At 42.6% G+C, this 18743-nt stretch overlaps 1 protein-coding gene and 1 long non-coding RNA gene across 4 annotated transcripts in view; one reads left to right on the top strand and one right to left on the bottom strand.

Annotated features, from left to right (window-relative positions):
* Positions 1 to 18743, bottom strand: part of PIGA (phosphatidylinositol glycan anchor biosynthesis class A) — a 579723-nt gene that overhangs the window by 106550 nt on the left and 454430 nt on the right. The gene's annotated exons all lie outside the window — the stretch shown is intronic.
* LOC121932539 lies at positions 9820 to 14607 on the top strand. The gene is made up of 3 exons (XR_006104371.1): positions 9820 to 10071; positions 13349 to 13439; positions 13542 to 14607. It is a non-coding gene; the product is annotated as an uncharacterized LOC121932539 (long non-coding RNA).

Genomic DNA, 18743 nt, shown 5'->3' with positions numbered 1-18743 from the left:
TTCTAGCTAAGTGGGTACTGGGAGATTTTTCAAGTTCTGGAAATAAATTTTAAATTCCATTAGCAAGACAAAAAACTACTGCCTTTGAGATCTTGGTTGTCTTGCATCTTTTGTGAGGCTAAAAGTTCCGTTGTTAAGCAAAGAACACTTGAATTTCTCAGAAAGCCTTCATGCTTTTGCATCAGGACAACTTTTAGGTGTTGTGAAGGTACAACATTTTGCCTTTAGGAATCAGTGGACTTTGAACAGTTATAATCCTTTGTTATATATTTTATTCCAAGGCCACCTGAGATGGCTTCCCTTCCAGAGAAAAAGGAACATACTGCAGACGTTCATCTTAGTGTCACTTGATTATACAATAAGGCATATGCAACAGTTCCTACCGCTCAAAAGACACTTGTGCTGAAGCTCTTCCAATTTCCATTCTATCACACTTCCCCAGGCATTGTGCTCAGGTTTGGCACTGGAGGATGGCAAAATCTCAAGACCAGCAGGTGACTAGTTCTCTATCAGTGCTATCACTTAACACTTTGCATGAAATATCGAAGGCCAAGATTATGAACTATGCCTGATTTTACCGCCTTCCAAAAATGTTCTAGCACCACAGATGTCTTCTGCCTTCCTATTGAGGGGGGAAATGCTGAGCAGCAGCCAAGTTACATATGTTCTTTGGCTCAAATGGAATGCAGTATACAGGAGTCCCCCATTTATTTGATAGGTTAGGGACCAGGATACTGTCAAAAAGTTGGAATCATCGAAATCTGGAACCTATAGTGATCTGGCCCTAAGGTGTCAAATGGGGGTGGGCACCTGTATTGAACAGTGGATGGGTGCAGTTTTACCCATTATTCAGTTCCAGCCCCCCCCAACCCCCCCAAATTTCACTTTGTGCAGAACCGTGACATGCATTACTTGCTATGAGATAAGCTTTATTGGGGTACAGAATGTAGCAGATGGTACACAGCAAATTTATTATTATTTACATTATTTATACCCTGCCCTTCAGCCCTAATGACTCTCAGAGCGGCTTACAATTATTATTTTTAATAAGACGGTTCCCTGCCCTCAGGCTTACAAACTAAAAGACATGACACAAAAGGAGAAGGGAATGGTGGTGGGAAGGGGATGAGGTCCAGTGGTTCTTCTCTCCCTCTGATGCCTGAACCAAGGCAGGTGGACTAGAGCAGGGGTTGGCAACCTCTGGCCTGCGGGCCGGATGTGGCCTGCTGAAGCCTTTCGGCCGGCCCCTGCACACTCTTGCCGCTGCCGATTGCGGCTTTTCGCCGCTCTGAGCGCCACCATTTTGTTTCTCAAAATGGCGGCAAAGTCTCGCATGACTTTTCCCGTGGTCGTGCGAGACTTCACAGCCATTGTGAGAAACAAAATGGCGGTGGCCTCTAGGAGGCCCGTTGCGGTCGCCAGGGCTCCGACGGCGACGCCAGGACTCTCGGAGGCCCGTAGCTGTGGCCGGGGCCCTGCCACAGGGCTCCAGCAGCAGCAGGAGGCCCGTTGCCATCGCTGGGACCCTCCAACTGGGCTCCAGCGGTGGCAGCAGGCCTCTAGGAGGCCCGTTGCCGTCGCTGGGGCCCTCCAACAGGGCTCCGGCGGCGGCAGAAGGCCTCTAGGAGACCCGTTGCCGTCGCTGGGGCCCTCCAACAGGGCTCCGGTGGCGGCAGGAGGCCTGTTGCCGTCGCTGGGGCCCTCCAACTGGGCTCCGGTGGCGGCAGGAGGCCCGTTGCCATTGCTGGGGCCCTCCAATAGGGCTCCAGCAGTGGCAGGGGGCTCGTTGCCATCGCTGGGGCCCTCCAAGAGGGCTCCGGCGGCGGCAGCGGGCCTCTAGGACTTTTTTTCCGGCCTCTGACGGGGCCTGGGGCCCCGTTAGGGGCCGGCAAAGAGGAGGAGGCCTCCAGTGCTGGTCCCGCCCCTGGAAGGTGGAAGCTCCCCGGCTTTGGCCCCCCAGTTGTCTGAGGGACAGCAACCCGGCCCCTGGCTCAAAAAGGTTGCCTACCCCTGGACTAGAGGGAGGGTTCTTCTTCAGGCTAGCCCTGATGGAGTTGGGCCAGCCTATTCATTCCCTCCCAGGCCGAAGGATGACAGTTATGGAGGGAGGAGCTTCTATCTTCAGGCTAGCCCCTGGTGGAGCTGGGCCAGCCTATTCTCTCCCTCACAGGCCAAAGGATGACAGTTATGGAGGGAGGAGCAAAGAAGAATTCCAGTCCTCTAGGGAATGGGGTTCAACATCTATTCACAGCCAGTGGTAGAAATAGGTTTGAAGGCTAAGATCCAACTGGGGGAATTAATTTTCCTCTGTTACTAATTTGTACAGTGGTGGGAGAAATGGGTCACACTTTCACACTTTGATTTTGTTTGCTTCTGCACTATATACCTACCCTTTGGGCATCTTATCTTCCATTCAGACCCGGGGGGGGGGGTGCAGCCAGCCAGAATTGAATGGCCAGTTGGGGATGGCCTGGGCACAATTAGTTGCTTAGCTGTCCCTTTCCAGCCTCAAGCTGCCAAGTTAGAGAAAAAAGTATCAAAATTGCTAACAGAAATGAACCCCTTCTATGTCTATAAATAGTCATGATCAGTGGCATCCCCTGGTGCCTGCTCACCTAGGGCTGCCAGGGGCACCTTTGCCCCTTCACTGCTTCTGAGCTTCCTCCTGAGGATGAAGGGGCTGTTGCTGCCCCTCTTCATTCCTGGCAGAGAAGACGGGCCACAAGCAGCAACCACAGTGCCTGCCTTCTGAGGTGTTGCCTGGTGTGGTCCGCACCCCTGCCACTCCTCAGTGATGCCACTGGTCAAGATGCCAAAGCCCAAGCCTGGCAGAGGTCCAGCTCCCTATTGCAAGAAGGAGAAAACTCCAGACTAGTCAGAATGGGATGCTAAATAGCAGTTTGAGGCCTGGCTGCTTCCTTGCCAATTAAAAAAAAAAGGGATGGCTTGGGGGACTGGAATCCAGTTAGAGATGGTGGAGGTAGCGGGTTTAGTACCTATCACTTGTAATTGGACTGATACTCTGGAGATGCAGGGTTCGATTCCCAGCTCAGCCATGAAACCCGTGGGTGACTTTGGGCGAGTCACACTCCCAGCCTCAGAGGATTATTATTATTAACATGTATAGAGTGCTGTAAAGTTTGCACAGCACTTTTCATAGTAATGATCAAATTATTATTATTATACTTTATTTATATAGCACTGTAGATTTACAGAGCGCTGTACATACAATAAAATCGATACAAATGAAACCTGCCAATGGCGTACATTCTACAAAATACATATAAAACAATAGATAATAATACAAATAAAATATGGGGGGGGGGGGAGAAAACCCTGTCAAGTGGCATACAATCTAAAACAGTGATGGTGAACCTTTTAGAGGCCGAATGCCCAAAGTGCAACCCCAAACCCATTTATTTATTGCAAAGTGCCATGTCCCTCTGGCTTTCTAGTAACAAACTCTGGCAAACTCTGTGGTGGGGCGACAGCACATGTGCCCACAGAGAGGGCTCTGAGTGCCACCTCTGGCACGCGTGCCATAGGTTCGCCATCACTGATCTAAATAAAACAAGAACAGAGAGAGAAATTAAAAAAGAAAGAAATCTGCCTTTGCTTGCAAAAGATCCCCCGCCTCTGGCTGAATTCCTGCTGAAGGAAGCTTCCGGTTTCCATTCCCGCCTTGGCTCTCTCTCCAGGCCAGTGTTGCCAACAAGCCTCAAAGATATTCCCTGGAATGTTTCCCCAAATCCCCAGAATTCCCCAATATTTATTATTCAGTCAAAATCCCCAGAAAGAAAGAAATTCCCTGCATCCCGGGGAATTCCCCAGAAATGGGCAACACTGCTCCTGACGAAAGGGGTGGAGGGGGCTGAGGGGGCTCCCCTTGGGCTGGGTGTGTCCATGAGGTGATCCTTCATTGGGGTTTTTTAAATTAATTTTAATAAACATCGTATTTTTCTAAAATAAAACTACATAGTCAACATTTTCAATACATTTACAATAGTCGCAACACACAATGCAAAACATTAATACAACCCCCCCCAATGCCACCAAACTTAGAATCAAACAGCTATACAAAATGCACATATACAAAACAGCAAATCACAAAACAGAAAAACAACTTCGTTCCTGACAGAATTTGCACTCACTGACTATGATTAATGTCTAATCTATTTTTGCATCCTAATTGTTCTGTTCTATGATCCTTTATGGATTTTTAAGATTATGGAATTCAAAGATATAGCCGTGTCAGTCTCTGGAATCAGTATGTAGAGATCTTGCAGCACTTTGAGACTGACTGAAAGAAAGAAGTTGGCAGCATGAGTTTCCCTTTACTTTATTCCTCAGTAAAAGCATCTGAGGAAGTAAACTGAAGTGACTTCAATGAAGTCTACAAAAACTGACACTGCCGACTACTGTCTTTCAGTTAGTCTCAAAGGTGCTACAAGATATCTTTTAAGAGGGAGCAAGCTTGTTTTCTGCTGCTCCAGAGAACAGGACCCGGAACAATGGATGCAAGCTCCAGGAAAAGAGATTCCACCTCAACATTAGGAGGAACTTCCTGACAGTGAGGGCTGTTCGACAGTGGAACTAGACTGCCCAAATAAAGCTGCTTCGGGTCTCTTTGGAAGTACTGTATGCTATTTAAATGATGCATGGGTCCTAAGAGTCCGGAGGTCGCGCCAAAGCCATACTCCGTTCCTAAGCACTGGAGGGCAGCTTTGGTGCAGCTTCCGGACTCTTAGGGTGCATGCATCATTTAAACAGCATACCTCCAAAGAGACCCGAAGCAGCTTTATTTTGGCAGTCTGTAACAGGCCAAACTCCCTCAGAATGTAGTGGAGCATGGGTAGGCAACCTGCGGCCCGCGGGCCGGATGCGGCCCGGCAAGGCCTTGGGACCGGCCCCAGCCTGGTCCTGCCGCCGATTGCCGCTGGGGCCTTTGGCCACTCGCGCACAGGGGCAAGGGGGGCAATTGTCTATAGATGCCTCAGAAACATGCATTTATAAACATTTTTTTAAAAATCAGCAAATTTTTTTGCATGTCCTCCACTTTTTTTTAAAAAAGTGTCCACCATTTGAAAATGTTGTCCTACATTTGCCCCAGTTTATTTATTTATTTAATTAATTTTTAAAAAAATTATTTGTTTATTTTTTTGGCTTCGGCCCCCCAGTTGTCTGAGGGACAGCAACCTGGCCCCCGGCTCAAAACGGTTGCCTACCCCTGTAGTGGAGTCTCCTTCCTTGGAGGTCTTTAAACAGAGGCTAGATGGCCATCTGCTGGGGATGCTTTGAATTGGATTTCCTGCATGGCAGAATGGGGTTGGACTGGATGGCCCTTGCGGACTCTTCCAACTCTACGATTCTATGATTCTATGATTCTAAATACTGTAAATAAATAAAACAATAATAATTATAGCACTTGAGGGAGGGGTGTTTGTTTCCCCTTTTCTAAAGCTTTATCAACCCAAAATAACTACAGCTGGTTTTAAAAGAACAAATGTGTTTTCTGTCCCGCATTGATAACAACTGGAAGTTGAAGCCCACCCTAGAAGCAAAAGACTAGTCAAGTGAAGCAGTGGGAGTGGAGAAAGAACAAAGAAACCTGTAACTGACTGTGATCAATTAATTATAAATACCACTGCCATCGGACCAGCCAAGAAGAGAGGCTTCCCCAAATGCTATATATAGCTGCAAAACTCAAAGTCTTTTAGGTTACGGTGAGTATTTCTTCCCAAGGCGAATGACACCCCACAAAATTGTGACCATTTCCCACAAACATGATGGCATGAGATCTAGTTGTTATAAAGACAATGCTTTTGTTTTCTTCTTAATTCCTGGGTTCAGGACGAAGACGCATTGCATTCTGGGTAAGCTCTAGGCAAATGAAGGCAACGCCCTCAATCTTTTGAAAAAGCCAAGGGCCGTTGCTCTGCTCTGGCTGCTGGCTCCCTCCCCGCTTTTCCAGTAAAGGCGTCGAGGCAGCGATAAAGAAATAAATCCACACTGGAGAAATAACCCGGTCTGGCACCGCTTTAAGTGTCTTGGCTGAAGGCTATGGAATTCTGGGAGTTGGAGTTTGTTGTGGGGCCCAAAAGGGCAGCTCCGCTCCGCTCTAGGCCCACAATAGACTCGAACTCCCAGAATTCCATAGCTTTGAGCCAAGACACTTAAAGCGGTGCCAAACCAGGTTATTTCTCCAGTGTGGATGCAGCCTTGTTAAGCATGTGTGCAGGGCTTTTTTGCTTGACAAACACACACACAGTCGCCTCAGGCGTTTATGGCGGGCGGCGAGGCAGTGCCTGGCTGAGGAGACCAAGGCCCTGCCTTCTCCTCCTCCCCTGAGTTCCTTTAATGCAGTCGGGACTCGTCTCTAAACTGTGCCCTTTAAGAGATTGTGGACTTCCCCTCCCAGAAGCCTCGGCCATGTTGGCCAATAGCCTGGGCTTCTGGGAGCTGAAGTCCAAAATCCATTAAAGAGCAGAGTTTGGGGACCACTGAGTTTAATGGCTCCCCTGAGGAAGGGAGGAGGGTGACAATGGGACAGAGTTTTCCCGCTCAATTCACGCGTTTTTACATCGCTTTTAACGCTCTTTTGCACCCATTGTTGCCTCCACATGTTGTCCTCGAGTTCTGGACTGGGGATACTACTATGGCTGCATCCACTCAGTAGAAATAATAGGATTTGACCTGCCAGGGCTCCATGCTATGGAATTCTGGGAATTGTAGTTTGTTGTGACACCAGGGCACCAGAGCGGAGCAAAGCAGTGTGGATGCATTCTATATGCATTCACTCACTTTTCCCTTTTGCCCGTCAGGAGCTATCCCTGGATCAGTTACTTGGGCCCCAATGTGATCCCTATGGCCCAGTCCTATAGAATTCTGGGGTTTGTAGTTTTATGAGGCATCAGCAAACTTTGGCAAAGAAGACCTGTAAAACTACAAATCCCAGGATTCCATAGAATGGAGCTACAACACTTAAACTACTTTATTTGTACAGTGTAGATGCACCTAAGGGTCTGTTTGATGTTATGGCTTCCAGTTAAAAGTTGCCATAAAATGTTTCTGCCTCAAGGGCTACTTGTACTCTTTTGGACATACTTCACATTATTCATGCCACAATGTGGTCAGTTGCTTATGACTGCCCCAAACACAAAACACGGAAACTACAGTTTCTGAAGAAGTGCAAAATCCTATGTGTGTACCAAAAGTAGCTATCAGAATGATGTATTAGAAAATAACCTTTTAGTAGCAATGTGCATTCCTGTTACTCATAGTGTTTTGCTGACATCAGTTGTTAAGATGGTTAGCAAGTACAGTAACTTGATGGCATGTTCATTATGTTTTTCTTCATTTAAACTTTATTGAAAAAGCCTTGTCAACACGTTTCTAAAAATGATATACTGTAAAAACTTTTTAAAGTATCCTTTAAAAGTGAGAAAGCATTGTTTGTTGCATCAATCGTTCAAGTAAATTTATTCCTGATCACTGCATTATTTTTAAATGTAACTTCCACGTGCTCCCTTTGCCCCATAAAGTAATTCCACATAGTAACTCCATATTATCTAACTACTTACTTGGCAATTATGCTCCTGAGGAGTGTGTAGACATTCAGATTTCCTCTTAGCAGGTGCTGTGGAAATTTTAGATTTCAGCTGGAGGAAGGGAAAAAGCTTGATCCTCCATTTTATATAAAATATATATTTTATATAAAAGAAAATTCATCAGTATATTTATGCTCATATATTCATGAGTATATTATGCTACCTTTCTTTGTGATGCCTGTTGTGGAATCATGTTTGAATTTAAGAGCCAATATTCCAAAACTTGCTTGCAGTCTGAGTCCCTAAATGGCAGTATGGAAATATAATCCTGAATACTAGGGAATCTCAAGTAGCTTGACAGTGAAAAAAATTACATTCATGTTTATGTTGTGAGATCATCTTGGGAAAGGGAAAGGCAAGCAACATAAAGAAGAAAATGTACCAGTTGTTTCTGTTATCAATCCAGTCAGTGCTATCAGGATAATGGTGATATTATGAGGGTGAAGTAATACATAATACTATGCATACAGTAATACAGTGTGCCCTTCCCTTATGTGGGGGATCCGTTCTGGAACCACCACCACCCCATGTAAGGAAAATACTGCATATGGTGGAGCCCCACTGAAAACAATGGGACTTGTGCCTGCAACATGGCGTGGGGCATGTGCCATGGGCGCATGCACCATTGCCTCTTCCGGCCATGGCTTTCAGTGTATGCTGAAAGCCGTCTATGGTGCACCCGTGTATGGCGCAGACACACTGTATTTGCTTTGTCATATTATCTATTGCTGTCATGTTGGTCTGCTTCACAGGAAGATCATATGAGGTAGAATGGTAGCAAAATAGCACACCCTGTGATATCATAGAATCATAGAGTTGGAAGAGACCATAAGGGTGTATGCTTTTTTCTTCTGCATAAGCAGTACACCTCATTCCCACCATATTTCCAACACTTTTTAAGGCAGAAGTATAGTTTTTTCAAGCATGAGTGCCTCCCATATGTTGTCACTTTGTTCTTAGAGCTGTTTGGATATATTTTCCCTATTTGCATCTCAGTGTAAAGGAAGGAGAGAAAGATGTTTATCACACTATGCTCTTAAAGAGCTACTATTCCAGCATGACTCCTCTAGCAGCCTCCTGTTGCATGCTGGGATTGGCAGTTTTAAGGAGCTGAACTTCTCTGCCTGAGAATTCTAAATACCCCTCCTTAAAACTGCCAATCCCAGCATGCAACAGGAGGCAGCTAGAGGAGTCACACTGGAATAGTACCTCTTTAAGAGCTCGTCTGATAAACACCATCCATTGGTTCACATACGTTGTTGGCTGATTCCACACTGCAGAGTTAATGCAGTTTGACACCCCTTTAATTGTCATGGCTCCATCCTATGGAATCATGGGATTTGTAGTTTGTTGTGACAGAGAAAACTAAATATCTCACAAGACTACAAATTCCAGAATTCTATACCATTAGGCCATGGCAGTTAATGCAGTATCAAAATACATTAATTCTGCAGTGTAGGTGCATACTTCATAGCAGGAGTTTAGACATAGGCTGTCCAAACCATGTATCCATGCGCTTCTCTCCACTGGTGAGATAGGTGTCTAAATTTTCTTAAGTATTTTGTTTTCATAAGAACTGCTTATGGTCTGTAGACAGTGATTTCAACATTTGGATAGTTAAAGACTTCTCAGAATAATAGATTTTTTAGATACCAAGTTCTTTGGCCAGGAATGGGTCATATGAAGCCCAAATTTTGCACTCCAGCACTCGGTATGTTCTTCCCATATTATTGCAGGCCCTGGGACTCCTAGATGTCACTCAAAATCCAGGTGACAAAGGAGAATTTCAGTGATTGTCCTTTAAACTAAAGTTCATCTTCCTGGGTCTGTACCTTGTTTTGCTGCTCCAAGCTTCGAAGTTGAGGCTAGTGTAGCCTGGGGTTAGCGTAGTAGGCCAAGGGTAGAAAATGGACTCCTGGACCTCCAGAGTTTGTCCACCATAATCTGCACAACAATGAGCCTGAGTATCTAAAACAGGACTTTGGTTTGGGTCCCAAAACAGGTTTTTTACCCTAGGAAAGACTAACTTCTTGTACCCCCTCCAAAACTTCAACTTTCGAAAAAACAGATGTCTTGTAAAAGCAACAAGAACACAAAATGTGAAACTACTAAATTTAAATTGCAAGGATAAGTAATCTCTGATTATCTTTCTCAAATACAAAAGAAAATGTTTTAGCATACAAATAATTTTGAACATTCTTGTATAGTGTGATGTTAAAAATTAAGTCTCTTAAAAGTTTCAATTTCAGACACATCAAAATCTCACTTTGTGTGCCTTTTCCTTTGCAAATGTCGTGCCTCTCAAAGGACAGTACCCTAAATGGCTGCCTAGTTGGCCTAATGACAGAACTGGGCCTGGTACCGGCTGAAGTTTCCAGACCATTTTAGAGGCAGATGTACAGCAGGCTGCAGTAGTCCCAGCCAGCAGAGTCTGGATCACTGAATCCAGTCTTTTTCTTCCAAGGTAAGGGTGAATGTGACCTATCCAGACAGAACTGGTAGAAGGTTTTCTTGTATTTCTAATGAAGCTACTGGATCATCCCTAAGCCAAATGACCGGTTACAGACTGCCAAAATAAAGCTGCTTCGGGTCTCTTTGGAGGTATGCTATTTAAATGATGCATGGGTCCTAAGAGTCCGGAGGTTGCACCAAAGCCACACTCCAGTCCTAAGCACTGGAGTGCAGCTTTGGTGCAGCTTCCGGATTCTTAGGGTGCATGCATCATTTAAACAGCATACGTCCAAAGAGATCCGAAGCAGCTTTATTTTGGCAGTCTGTAACAGGCATAGTCCCTTTATGGCAGGGATGAGCAAAGTGTTTTTGTGGCTCCTCCACAGGAGAAAAATATATCTTTTTTTGTTTTTGCTCCAAAATGATCTCTAGGGGGATAAAACTGTAGAGGGCATTTCTACCATGTTTGGAGTCCCTCAGAGCCTCTTGTGATCAAGACAATTTTTTGCATGCATGCATGTATGTGTGTGTAAAGTTTTGTCGAAGAATGACCCAAAATGCTCTCTACAGACCCAGGAAAGCTCAAAAACATGGTAAGAATGTCCCCATGCCCCCTGGAGGGGTGATTGGAGGCAAAAACATATTGATTTTTTTGTGTGGGAGTGGGTGCTGCCCACCAAGATTTCCTGAGCCCTCCAAGCCCCTAGCCTTCCAAATGTATTCAGGAAAATTTCATTAAAAAAAAAAAAAAAGACCAGTCAAGGTTAGCAGTGGGGTGGAACTTAGAAAGGTTAGTGAAACTAACTGTAATAATTTCTGTGGTAACCCACTGCTTTCGGACCAGCCAGTAACAAAATTTGCTCAGCTTGTATATATAGCTTGCAAGTTGAGGTTTTTTTCTGTTAGGATGAGTAATCTGTAGCAAAGCCAGTTAGAAGTAGTATAGGTAAGGATGATTTGTACAGTGTGTCAGAAACTAGATCAATTGACTGGATTAGCTAGCATTTGCTAGCAGAATCAAGAAACATAAAGATATTTGTATTTTAGACATTTGCATGATGGGAAATGTAAGTAAGTTACTGAACAGCAGTTTCTCTTCACTTTTATGTGCTTAAATATTTCTGCAGACGGTGCAACAAAGACTGTTGCTTGCCAAATCAAATAGATAGAAAGTTATGACAATGTAAAATATATTTTTTTCATTTCCCAACCAGAGACATTGTTTGTGTAATCGGAGGCAGAGTGTGTGTGTATATATTTCTGTCTCCACTGCAACTGGTCATGATATCAAATGGTTTCTGTTGTCAAAATACAGCAGATGGCAGTAGTGTACAAAGAAAATCCAATCCATAGCTGTTCTGGCTTGTTATTCACATTGGGTTGCACAGTGATATCTGGTCATTTCTGCTGTGCTAGTAAATTGATTTTGCTACAATATGTACTATTCCATAAATGTAAAAACAGCTGGAAGTCTTTAAAATACAATGTTACTTTCACTGTATTTGAGGATTCATTTTAGATTTCTTGAACACATTAACCCTCTCCCCAAAGCACTTTTAGCACTGTAGCTGAAATTTAATAACTAAAATTGTTTTCTGTTTCTCAAAAGTTAACTATTTTGTTACTTGTGAGAAACAGTAAAGTAAAATAACAAATAAGAACTACTATATGGGCTTTGAATTATAACTGTGACTAATTACTCTTTAAAAGTAACATTCCAAGCTGTACACAGAACCATCACAATTTGAAGGGCATTCTTATTTTCATCTACACAACAGGAGCGCAAACGTTCTAATATTGAAAGAATAGTTATTATGTCTTAAATCTAGATGTTAATCACAAATAGAGTAGACTCATTGAATCAATGGAACTTAAATAATTGTTGGCTTATTGAGTTCTCATCAGTTCATTGGTTCTACTCTAACTAGAACTCGTTATTGAATTCAAAGCTATAGCAAGGATTTCTCAATGAGTAAGTCAATATGGATTGGATTTTCTGAAGATAGCATGTTTGAAAAAGTGAAATGGTTTCAAAGATCTTTGCACTGGTGCAAGATGTTCCTGAAATGGACAAACTGAAGAATGTTTATCTATTGACACAATTATACCAGAAGAAAAGCTCATTGCTGCTGTACAACTCTTGCTGCAGAACATGGTCTGCAGGATTCTGTGGGCCTTGTTCCATAGGAGGCAATCAGGTTGTTGAAATACTGTGGGACAGTTTCTTTGGCCATATGCTAGACATTTTTTGTGTTGACACAGATTAAGTGGCCCAAGATAATAACTCGTTCTGTGAACATAAGACAATTACTTCAGCACAGAAGGGACTCCTTCCTTATTGGGCGAGAATGAAAGCCATAATTTTTGTTATCCATATTTCTCAGAGCAGTTGCTATTAATGTTATTTGCATTAATTTAAAACGTTTTATTTTGTTGGGAACAGGAACATAAGTCTGGTTATTACCAAAATTTGTGCTTGGCTGTGCCATTTCAGACTACAGGTGATTGAAGTTTTCTTTGTACAAAATAAAGCAAAACAAAAGATCCCTACATATAGAAAATTATTTCTGAGGATAAAGGTGGGTCATCAAAGCGTTGACCAGAGCCTACGGAGATTATCACACAGGGGATGGGATGTCATTGTCCCATCTCTGTCCCATCCTTCCTGCGTGATCGCAGGACGGACTTTCAAATGATGTCACACTTATCCGGACATTATTCCATTCAGAAAGCATGAGTGACAGCAATCGTGTGAAAGCCTTTCAAATGACATCACACTGATCCTGTCGTTGAAGTGGCTTTACCTGGCACTTTGATTAATGGGAGTTTGCGTTAATGCAATGCCACTTCAATGACAGGATCATGACAGGATCAGCACTATGTTATGAAAGGCATGATTGCTGGGATAAGAACGCAGGAGTGATCCTGTCCCTATCACATCTGTGTATGATAATCTCCTACAATTTATTTCACACTTTGAAGAACTCCTTTCAAGTAAGTTCTCTTTATAGATAGGAAACAGAAGGTTGGGTTTTCTTAGATTCTTTGCATGTAATGGAGGGATGCACAACATGTAACCCAAGATGTTCTGTTCACTTACATCATCCCCCCTCCCCATTCTCTCTTTCATGTAGTCACTGTACATGGTGGTACTTTACATGAGCAGCTTACAATTATGACAGTTTCCTGCTCTCAGGCTTGCAACTGAAAAAGACAAGACACACAAGGAAAAAGGGATGGCAGTAAGGGAGGAGATTAAGTCCAGCAGATGCTTGCTGTTGTTTTCACAGTGACATCTGGAATGGGCTTAGGCATGATGGAGCTGTGCCTGCCAGTTCATCTCTCCTTGTAGAGGCTACACTAGTGACAGCTGGGATGGAGGTAGGGTATTTTATCAGTTTATCAGCTTTCTATTACTTGATAAGAGAGCTGTTTCAGCAATCTGCAAAGTTCATGCTATGTTTGTTTTCTTTCTCATTTCAGAAGGCAAAAGGACACCAAGTACTGAAGACAATAGCTTCAAAGATAAAGAGGGACTGGGACAATAACACAAGTTGTTCTACTACCACTCTTGTTCTCCCTATGTCATTGAGGCCATTATCCTCAGTATGGGTGGGGAAAACAACAAGCAAGCACCTGAACAGAACATAGTTATTTCTATACTCATGAAAAGAAGATGGGAAATAAAAAAGATTAATTTGAACTCTTAACATAGGAAGGTAAACATTATTTAAAAGGTATCACAAAAACCTGCTGAGATAAGTCTCATGATTGGAATGTAGTACAGTGTGCCTGCGTCATACACGGGTGTCCTATACACAGCTTTCAGCTTACTCTGAAAGCCACACGACAGAGGAAATGGCATGTGCATCCGTGGTGCGTGTGCAATGCTGCACTGCCGTGCCTGAGCCCCATTAGTTTCAATAGGGCTTAAGCATATATGGAATTTGTCTTATGCGGGGGGCGGTGATGGTTTGGAACGGATCCCCCATGTAAGACAAGGGCACATTGTAATAGTAATAGATGAGTTCAAAAATGAGAGATACAGTACTAATGTGAAAGTCCAGTTATTCTGATGTTTGCTGGAAGTCAAATTCTGCCAAGAAAGTAAAGTTCAAGCCCCTTGCCTTGCTGACAATGTTACTGTCCACAAGGTGGAGGAGGCAAGAGAGATATTGACTATTTTGGATTTATCCTAATAGGGAAGAGCTGGTCAATGGAATGGAAGAAGTGTGATACTTGGGTGGGAGTGACCATTTTTAATTGAAACTTTTTACCTCCACCATTTGTACCATCTTCTCTACCTCTTTCTCACGCAGACAATCTTACCTTCCCTCTTTCCACTTTGGCACAATTCAAAATGCAGTCATAAAATATAAAAAGATGCTGCCCATTGCCATTTTCCCTTACAAAATGTATGGACTGTTCTAGCATTCAAAATTGAGAGCTGTCACCTTAACCCAGTGGCATTGTTGGGCATGTGCAGAGGGTGCGGACCACACCAGATCACACCCCAAAGAAGGGGTGACACCAAGTGAGACCTCCCTCCTGCTGTGGCAGAGGGATGAGCACACTCCTCCTGGCTTCATCAACATTCATTACTCTCCCAGGGGAGGGAGTCAAGCTTGTGGTAAGTGTGCAGAGGGGTGAGTGCATCCCTCACGGCTTCTTTGCCAGCCCAGGGAGGTAGCTGAGATGTCAGCAAGGGCAACAGATGATAAGCATGCCCTTGTGGCTTCTTTGCCGGCCCTTTGTGAAGACCAAGCTGCCTGCTTTGCCTCTAGGAGCAAGCCCTCAGGACTCTGACCTTCCTCCTCCATCCCCACTCCATTGGGACTCAGGAAGCAGCAGCAACACCAGCAGCAAGGCAGTGAGTTGGGCGTGACCTGGAGCCTTTCCCCCTTTATAACCCTAGTATGTGCTGAGCATGTACTTTTTGCCCGTGCGGAACAGGCCTCAGACTGGTTGACGAGGTTAAACTGGTTTGAAATAAACGCCAGTAAAGCAGGATACTCACTGATCTCACCTCAGATAGAAATGCAATTTGTTTCCCTCAGCATGCTTTCCTCTCTGCACTGAGTTGGATGCCACTTGAGAGGTGAACTAGTTTGGGTGTGGTCACAACTGACTTTGGGCCCAATTTAGTCTCAGTTTTAGCAGACTGAGAAGGAGGAGCCTCCAGATGTTGCAAGACTGCTTTCTACATTTTGAAGCATGTGAAGCAATGCACATTAATGTCTAGGAATGGGAATGTAAAAAATTAGAGGCATAACACTACTATGTCTGAAGATTACCTAACTACACCACTGGCCCAAACATAGATCTGATGAAATCCCAGAGAAAGAAAGGCATAGGGTATATTGGAATGTGAATTCACAGCTTCCAGTGTCTCTGGTCCAATAGATCCATCTGACCCCTCCTGGTGAGTGGGAATCAGACTGAACACTACTGCTTAGTGGAAAGTGGGGGATGGTTCTGACATAGCATAGGAAAAAAGGATTAAATCCTTTCATACCTTTCAACTCCAACTAAAATTGGGCTTCTCATGGCTGCTTTGAACAAAGCACAAAAATGTCAGGAGATCTAATAATAATAATAATAATAATAATAATAATAATAATAATAATAATAATAATAATTTGTATACCGCCCTCTGGCAAACCAATCCGGGCGGTTAACAACAGTAAAATATAAAATATGACAATTAAAAACACTTTATCCCTCCCCCCCTTAAGACAATATTAAACAGTATAACATATTAAAAACACAATGTCAATGCATAAAAACAACAATTAAAAACTAAAAACCCTGATATCCCTCTGTTGATCCTCGACCATCACTAAGATGGGGCCACGGGAGGAATGAGGGAATCAGGAACCTGGGCCGGGATGGTTAATCAGGAAAGGCCTGCCGGAAGAGATCCGTCTTGACCGCTTTTTTAAAGCTGTCTAATGATGTTATCTGACGGATCTCATCCGGCATTCTGAGGGAAGCACAATCATCTGATTGTGCTTCCCTCAGTTCATGCAATTATCCTTTGGATATAACTGCATCACTTTCCTAACTTCAAAATTCAATGCACAATTTGAATTTTGACTAAATAAATGTTTATTGTACTAGCCAAAGGCCATGACAAAATGAGCTTATCAAAAAGCATAAAACATTTAAAACAAAAGGCACAGAATACAAAGGACAAAAAATGTCCCAACATTTAGTGTGCAGTTTAAGATTTTTAAAAATTTAGAATAAGTGGTTATTGTTAATTTGAATAGGTAAAATTTGTCAGAATGAAAATATTGATTTTCCATCACTAAGATGTTATGAATGGAAGTCTCCTTTAAGTATTAATAAATCAAGAACCTGATTGATTTAAAGCTAATTATTCTGTTTTGACAAAATAAAAGTAAGCAGCCATGAATTTTTCATGCTTCTTTCGGGATTATTTTTACAATTTCTATTTCAAATAAACTGAAGTAGGTGGTTTCGTTTTTTCTCATAGAGAGGATGTAGCCCAGTAGATGATATTCACCAATATGACTGTGTCTGTGTAACAGGAAGATTGCTGGGTAAAGTGATTCATGTGTTTCTGCAAATGAAGAGTCCTTTTTGAAACTCTAGTATCTGCATTTCCCCCCCAAAAAACCCAACAGCCTTGAGCAATGGAATTACTTCAAAGAGCTCCTACACAGTTCTTACTAACATGATTTCAATATGATTTAAGCAAAGTAATTACTGAGGACTGATTCTGACAATCTTTCCCCCTATTTATGTTTTTAACTCATAGCACATGAAATAAAACCCTTAAAGCTGCTGTACTGAGTTGCTTTAGGGGAAATAAACAAGACCTTCAGGGATATGAAAGTGGTGCCCTTTCCAGTCCTATGGTGATGGCTCTTCTTCAGTCCTAAAGGAGGAACATCTCAGGAAAATCTCAAACGAAAATTGATGCTATCTTGTAAACAGAAGGGGGAGGGAGATGAATTCTTCACCCACTCACTACTTTCCCTTTACAACTCTCCCCCCACTGTGGGTTTCTGAATATATTTTTGCAAAGGAGTTTGCTTCTTCTCAATATTTTTCCAGTTCAGTTACTCTCTCCAAACATTACTTTACAGAGAAACAGCAACTGTTAGCATTGATTATCCAAGTAGGTATGTAAAGTGTAATTTCAGCCTAAAAGAAAATATAAAAGTATCTCAAGGGTAACAGAACACTTCAGCCTGGAAAGATCAAACTAAAGTCTATAGTAACTAAATGAAAATAACTTCCTTTGACTTTATAGTTTTGCAATGGTGGTGTTTTCAGGTTTTAACTTATGATCTACAGAAATGATTTATGTTTTCCCCCCATTCGCTTGTGTAGTGTCCGTGAAAACTCAAAACTCCAGTTCAACCATGAGCTGAAACTAGTCATGCAGTTGATACTGACTTGAATTTACATTCAAAAATGGTTACATACTGTGGTCAAAAAGAAGAAATGCAAAAAAAAGCAGAACTGAACATGCATGTTTTTGTGCATGTGGATCACATATGCAAGATATTTTTAGCAGTAAATGCTGCCACCCCAAAATTTCTCTTTTATCCAAGGTTCTTACAAACAATTTGCACAGGTGTATGACAATCAGTTTCCACGTTTCTGGAAACCTAAACATTGACTCAACATGTCTCTATGCTAATCCAGTGCCTGATCAATGCTTATCTATATATTTTATTTTCTCCACTAATTTAAATCAGTCAGAGTACTGAGCTCTTTTGTTACACACTTCCATTTAGCATCCAAAGTACCTCAGAGAGTTTTCAGAGATGGAAGCATTCTACAGGCATGACCCCCCCCCCCCTTCCCACCAAGACATCTCAACTTACAGGGATGTTAAATAATCCATGTATAGTGATTTGAACACTCTAAACTTCTATATAAATGCAAATTATGATTATTAATTTAACTTCATCTCTACTATCAATTCTGTAAGTAAAAAAAAAGTTTACAGATTGATTATTGCTGTATCTCTAGAAACTAGGGCAATATCATATAAGACAGTGAACAGCTGCCAGATGGCAACATTTCTTCCTTATCACCATTGACCTCATTTGTAGTTAGGCCACTAATTTTCCGATAAATATTCCATTAAGAACCAATTTCATAAAATGGTACAACAGGAAAGGCTCTCCAGTCCCCAAACATGAAGCAAGATCTTTTCTAGCAAGGCATTTTCATTCTCAAAAGCTTTTTGGGGAAGAAATCTGCTGCTGCTGTGGCTGTTTTTTGTTTCGCTGTTAATTTTACATTTTTAAAATATTGTATGTTGTTTTGGGCCATTTTTATGAAACAAATGAATAAATAGATGTAAACATCAATTACTCTGTTCTCCCACAGGAAAACATGAGCAGAAATCATCCAAATGTTTATAATCTAAGAACAAGTTATAACACGTAAACAGCACCTGCAAGGGAAAAAACATTTGGCTGTCTCGTAAATTAGTTTTTGTGTAACCTGATATGTGACAGTAGATAAAAAAGCATACCGATCCTTCATGGCTAGAAGTCTGTCTTCAGCCTTTGAAATGTCACACTCATTAGAATTTGTGGGAGGAAGAAGGAGACAGCTTGTAACAGGACCTTATCACACATGGGGGGGGGGGGTTGCAGCTCAGATCCGCAGTCACTCCTGTTCTAGCAATACAAAGCG

This window comes from Sceloporus undulatus, chromosome 6 (genome assembly GCF_019175285.1).
Source record: "Sceloporus undulatus isolate JIND9_A2432 ecotype Alabama chromosome 6, SceUnd_v1.1, whole genome shotgun sequence".
NCBI lineage: Eukaryota > Metazoa > Chordata > Lepidosauria > Squamata > Phrynosomatidae > Sceloporus > Sceloporus undulatus.
This window is presented reverse-complemented; position numbering and strand designations above follow the sequence as displayed.